The following is a 6,578-nucleotide window of genomic DNA, read 5'->3' as shown; positions in this document are numbered from 1 at the left end:
TGTGCCTGGGGGTTGTGCTCCTCCATGGGGAGGGGGAGTCCCACCCCACCTCGCCCTGCCCCACGATAGGCGATGTCTGGGGCTGCCCCTAAGAAGCCAGAGGCCCAGAGACCACCCCCCTGGCCCAAAGGAGAAGGGCGGTCCCTCTTGGATCCCTGGAAAAAGGCCAGCTGCTCCTCACGTGACATCTTCGGTCCCTTGTCTGCTCCTGTTCCAGGCTGCTTAGGAACTGCACAATCTTTCTGGCAGCTTCTGTCTTCCCTGAGCCGCTGTGCCCACTGCAGGCAGGAGGGGCTGACGGTCTCCAGGATAGGGCACAGAGGACACCCCAAGGAGCCCAGGAAGTGGGGTATGCCCACCCGGAAGTGATACACACCCACCCCTGCACCCCAGAAATGTGGAGAGACAGACCCAGGGCATGGATACCAAAGAGAAAGAAGTCTCCAAGATGCCACATTCAAGGGACACGAGGATGACTTTAGCCAGGACCACAGCCCTTACCAAGCCCAGCACAGCTGCCCAGCAGTGGACCAGACCTGCAGCTTCAAATGCAGACCCCGTGCCCCCTGTCTCCCAGCCCTCAGAGCAGCCTGCGCGTTCTGCGGGGCACCATCACTCACCCGAGGAGAATGCATGTGCCCTGCCCAGAGCTCCGAGACAGGCGATCGTAGGCTGATGCAGCGATGGCCAAGATGTGTCTGAGGGAGGAGGGAAGGAAGCGAATGAGAAGGTTGCCAGAGACGGGCATCTGGGCCCTCCTACCCTCAGTCCCCAGAATCTCAGCAGTGGGACATGTTGGGACTTAGCCACCTGGGGTCAGCGGGGTGTTGAGCACAGGGTTGGTGGGGCAAAGTCACGTACGGGGTGGTGTTAGGGGCCCTCTTGGGGTGGTAGCTGGCCAGGACCTCAGCTGAGAAGAGAGGCAGGGGCCGGCGGGGGTTCAGAGACAGCAGAAGAGGCCCTGCAAAGGTCTGGCGGAAGAAGCAGATGCTCTCGTCAGAACACGGAGGAAGCAGGGGTATGGATGGAGGGGGGCTCCGGTGCTCCCCAGCCCGGTCCCCGGCCCCCACTCTGCAGGTCCCCAGAGAGGGTTCAAGCACCCAGCCACAGAGGAGAAGGAAGGAGAAGTTCTAGAAGCGCCAGAGGGCCCTCTGATCCCAGGGGACAGGGACTCCAGCCCTCCACCCCTCCCCAGGAACCCCCATACGTAGATTCGGCCCAGATGAAATCTCTTCTTAAGGCACAGCAGTACGGAGCTGTCACACACTGGTCTGCGGCGACAGCAGGACAGCGGAGCAGGGAATCGGGGGCAGAAGGAGGTCCTGGGTTAGCGAGGCCACTGGCTACAGCGATCTTTTGGGCAAGTCAGGCCTCCTCTGTGGGCCCTGACCATAACACAGGGCCCGGCTGCTAACTGAGTTTCGCACTCTATGGGTAACTGACCAGAGGGAAGCTTTGTGCCAGTCAGAGAAGCAAGTCCCAGGCAGGGGCACCTGCTTTTCACCCCTCCCCCGTCTCTTCCAGCCAGACCTTTGGTAAAAAGCACAGTCCCTTCTAAGGGTATAATTTGTAAGGGATATAAGGAAGTGTGGGACCCAGACACGACAGATTTGTAACTGCCCCCGGCTCACCGCAGCCGAGCCAGGTCCTCCACGTCTTCCAGGCCTTCCCCAAGGTTCCTGCCCTCAGCGGCCAGGAAGGGTGGTGCCTCCAGGCCCGGCCCCAGGCTCAACTCCAGGTCCCTCTCCAGCGCCTCCTCGGTCTCATCCTCTGGCTCCCACCGCTCCTGCGGGGACCTGCGGGGGCTCGTGCTTCTCTCCCATGGTAGGCGGGTCTCCAAGGTGAGTCGGGGCAGCAGCACGTCAGGGCCAAGCCCAGGGTCCTCGCGGGGTTCGGAGCTCTGAGCCCAGTGGACGGGCACCTGAGCCCCCAAGGTCTCGGGCTCCGCTTCGCTGCTGGAGGCGCTCTCGTCGAGTGGGGGCTCGCGGTGGGGAGCACGGCCGAGGAGAGAGTCTCCGCGGGGCCCGGCTACACTTTCCCTACTCGTCCCGCGCCCCTCACTGTCCTCCGAAGCTCCTGCACAAGGCCGAACGTGACCCTCCCCGGGCGGGGCGTCCGTGGACCCTTCCTCTGAGCTCCGAGTGCTCGACGCCCTCCCAGTCCTGTGGATCCTGGGGAACACGACCGCGAACTTGGGATCCGGAGTCCGGTCCTCATCCTCAGAGGGGTCCTCGGGAGCTGAGCTCTTCGCAAACTGTGGGCAGCTCGAGTCGCCGCTAGGGGGAGCCCTGGGCCGTCCCCCCAGTCCCGCTACGCCGGCCAGGCGCAGCACTAGACGCCGCCGCAGTCCCGGCCCGCGACCCCGCCCCCCGCCCGCCGGCGGCCCCGCCCCCCGGCCCTCGCCCGCCCGCGGCCCCGCCCCCCGGTCCTCGCCCGCGGGCCGCCGCAGCCGCAGCCGCAGCCAGCGCAGGAGACCCAGGGCGCGCACTGCGCGCCGGAGTCTCTCCTTAAGGCGGGTGCGGCGAGGAGCCGGAGCCGCGGCCTGGGGAGCCGGGCCTGGCGGGGTTTTCGCTCGGAGCCTGCGGAGCGCCACAAGCGCCGCCAGCGGCGCTGGGTGTCCGGACCCGTCCCCCCCGCCCGCCCCGGATTCGCTCTCGCCGGCCGCCACTGGCACCTTCCCCACCGCCTTTCCGACCTGGCGGCGCCGAGTCCTAGCGCCCGAGGCCTCGGCTCTTCCAGGCTCGGCGCCCCGCGGCTCAGCCTCCGGTCGCAACTCATTGTCCCTTGCGTCCCGGGCCGGCCTGGGGTCCGGAGAAGCCCGCGAGCTCCGGGGGACGCACGTGCGGCTGTCCTCGGGGGGGCTGGAGGCCTTGGCTCTTTTGCCCGGCTCAGTCTCTTCGGCCTCAGGGGCCCGGCTCGCCGCTCCCGGGGCTGCCCGCGGGCCCCCTCCAGGCCCGGCCCCTTGCAGGCTGGACTCCGTGCCTGTCCCGGAATCCGCGCTCTCTCCCCGGGGTCCCACCCCCGACGACCCTTCCCGGTTCCGGGGCTCGGCGCTGTCCCCGCCGTCGCTGCTCCGACCGTCGCTGCTGGGGTGCTCGCCGGGTTCCAGCGCTGGCTCTGACCCAGTCTGGGGGTCTCCAGAGCCCGTGTCCGTTTCCTCCGGCTTCGGCCACGGCCCCGGGGCCCCACCGCTCTGGCTGTCGCTCTCCTGGGCCTCGCGGGCTTCGCTGTCCGGGCACGAGCTGCTCCCATCTCCACCCGAGGGGTCCACGTCGAGGCTCCGGGTCTCTCGGCAGCCGTGCAGAGCCGGGGGTCTCCGCCTCTTTCCTCTCTTCCTGCGGCGGCAGAGCCCCCGTGTCCTCCCTTCTCCGGAGATACTCTCTTTCTCCAGGCGCCCGCCACGGCTGTCCCGGTGCTGAGACCCGGGTCCCCGCCGCCGCGTGCTGCCTGGTCTCCCCTGGGGCTCCGGTGGCGGCCCAGCCCCTGGCCGTCTGCAGCTGCCGGTCCCCTCTGCGGCGGACTTCCGGCGGCCACCAGGGGTCCGGTGGCTTACCGAAGTGGCGGGCTCCAAGGCTGGTCTGGCCCTGTGGGACTTAAGGCGACCCTGCCGGCCTTCCTGGCAGGGCGCGCCCTCTGCGCTGGCGGACTCGGACTCCTCCTCCCCGGAGGCCCGCTTCCTGGGTCCGTCCTGGCACTGGTGCGCTTTGCCCTTGCTCCGGCCCATGGCGGGTTCAGGGAAGAGGGGCTTCCTGGCGTCTCTGTCCTCTCCCGGGAGATCTGGCAGCCTCTGGCGCCCTGAGCCCTTGGCAGCGTCCACACCGGTTCTGCTCTGGCATGGCGGAGAGTCGCAGTCTACCGCCCCCCCTACACCCCCTGGGGGCTCCAGCCTTACCCATGAGCATTAATAATGCAGGTGGCTCTGGGTCTTGACCCCCTAAGCCAACAAAGGAAGGGAGGCGGCCCAGGAAAGAGGAGACGCTTCAGCATCAAAGGCCAGGGACAGGGCAACCAACCATTCCGCCTGGAAGTCACGGCCAGCCAGGCCAGCCTGGCACCCTGCCAAACTGAGGACCCACATGCTTTGCTCCTATCTCACTGCTTGCCCAGGAGGGGGGCAGGTGGTGAGCCTTCCTTCAAAGAACCTGTCTGGGGGCGCCTGGGTGGCTCAGTGGGTTAAGCTTCTGCCTTCAGAAGATCAAGTCATGATCTCAGTGTCCTGGGATGGAGCCCTGCATCGGAGGGTCCCTGCTCAGCAGGGAGGCTCCCCCTGTCCCCCGCCTACTTGTGATCTCTCTCTCTGTGAAATAAATAAATAAAATGTTAAAAAAAAAAAAAAAAGAAGAAGAAGAAGAAGAAGAACCGATCTGGACCATCATCACGAGGGCTTGGAGGGACACCCACTCCTTCCTTAGCCCTCTTGGACTCAGTATCAATAAACAGCTAACATTTCAGGGCTGATATGCCAGGCAGCATTGGAAACACGTCGCTATGGAGTCATTTATTTCCGAAAGCTCGCTGAGAGGTGGGTGCCCTAAGGATTCCCATTTTATGGCTGATGCGACTGAAGCACACAGCTGAGTGTCACAGAGAGGGTCAGAAACGAGATGCCAACCCCGGCAGTCTGGTTCCAAGGCCCCCTGGAGCATAGGTGTGAGCGATTGCCACCAGCAGCAAACGAGACTTTTCTCTGGTCCATTACAATGTATCCAGTAAGCTCTTGGGCAGGCAGAGAGCTCTGTGCCCCTCTCCAGTCTCTCGCCTTCTTGGTGCCCTCTTCCCCTCTGGGTTGGTCCAGGCCAGGGCAGTAGCTCACTCAACCGTGTGGGTTGAGCCTCAGGTCCCTCCTCAAGCAGCCTTTCATTCAAATCTCCCCAAACCCTAGGAAAGGGATATGATCTCCTCCTACAGATGGGGAATCAGCTCAGTGGATAAGTGACTTGAGGACACACAGCCCGTAAGTGAGGAACTGGGCGGCAAAACCAGCTCCCTGGACCCTAGGTACCTGCTCTTCCGCTCCACCTAGCTTCTGCTGGGAACCGGTTTTGGAACTAGCCAGCCTTGGTTCCCCCTGCCCACCTCCTGGCTGTGTGACCTCCAGCAGCCTCCCAGGAACGGGACAGAGGACAGCAGGGGGAGAGGAGACCTCCTCCCTGCCTCTCCACCAAGCCTAGCTCTTTCCACCAAGCCCAGCTCTCGCCTCTGGCTCCTACCTTCCCCACCCATTCCTTCACCAGCTTTGTCCTCCCCCCCCCCACCGCTCCCCACATTCTGCTCCTCCCTCCCTCCCTCCCTCCCGGCCCTGCGACCGGTCACCATAACTTTCACCTTCTTTGCTTGGGTGTTAAGGTGCTGTGCGATTTTACACTCTCATTTAATTCCTACCACCCTCTGAGGGAGGCCCTGTTATTATGCCCTGTTTTATAGATGAGTAAACTAAAGCACAAGGGTGATGTCATCTGCCCAAGGTCACACAGCGGGTCACGGGCAAAACCAGGGTCAGTGTCAGGCGTGCTCCAAGTCTAAGTGAGCACTGAGTTTCCCACCTGTCAGTGCTGAAGACCCTGAGATCCGAGTCTCCAGACCAGGTGTCCAGCCGCCTGCGGAAGGTTGGCAAGGGCCTTGGAGTCAGGGGTGTGACCCCTGCCGCGCTCCCGCCTCCCTCTGCCCGAGGTTCTGTCAGCTCAACCCCTTGGAATCTCCACCGGCCGCTCCCAGCACCCCTCCCTGGATGGAGGCCGCAGGGCCCGCCAGCCCCTCTCTCCGTGCCAGCCCAGCTTCCACTAATCCACTTTCTTGGGGGGGCCTGGGGGGGCTCCGTTGTTAAGTGTCTGCCTTGGGCTCAGGTCATGATCCCAGCGTTCTGGGCTCGAGCCCTGTGTCGGGCTCCCTGCTCAGCGGGGATGCCTGCTCCTCCCTCTCCCGCTCCCCCTGCTTGTGTTCCCTCTCTCGCTGTCTGTCAAATAAGTAAAATTTTAGAAAGTAATAATAATCCCCTTTCTAAACGGCGCCAAACCCTTCAGCTTGTGCACGCCTATCCGTACAAATTGCGGATCTCCCACTCCAGATTAGAAGGTTTTCCTAGAAGCGTTAAGAGGCAAGCCACCAACACTAGCTATTATTTCATAGCACAGAGTTCTTAAGGCAAAGATCATTCTCAAAGAACATGGATATAAGTCCATTTCCAGAGTCTGGGTATTTTCAGATGTGCGTGTGTGGTGGTGGTTGGCTTCTCTTCAGTCTGATTTGCTGGCTTGTTGCTGGGGCCCTGAGGCTCTCTGCACCCTGGCGGTGCTTGGTGTTGCCATTTTCTTCTGATTTCTCGGCACTTGGTCTTCAGTTCTTGGTTTCTTGGCAGGAAACTTCATGTCACTTGTCCACTTGTGTGTTAATTCAGCCAACAGGATTGAGCACACAGGAAGTCCCTCCAAACCGGTGGTTCGAAAACCACAGTCCCGCAGGCTGTGTGTGTGTGTGTGTGTGTGTGTGTGTGTGTGTCCAGCCCTCTGGGATGGGCGGTTCTACCCCCTTGGCACCCACTTTGTGTGCATTACCCTCGGACCTACAGCCTGACGACCCGC

The sequence above is a fragment of the Meles meles genome, chromosome 18 (genome assembly GCF_922984935.1).
Source record: "Meles meles chromosome 18, mMelMel3.1 paternal haplotype, whole genome shotgun sequence".
Classification (NCBI taxonomy): domain Eukaryota; kingdom Metazoa; phylum Chordata; class Mammalia; order Carnivora; family Mustelidae; genus Meles; species Meles meles.
This window is presented reverse-complemented; position numbering follows the sequence as displayed.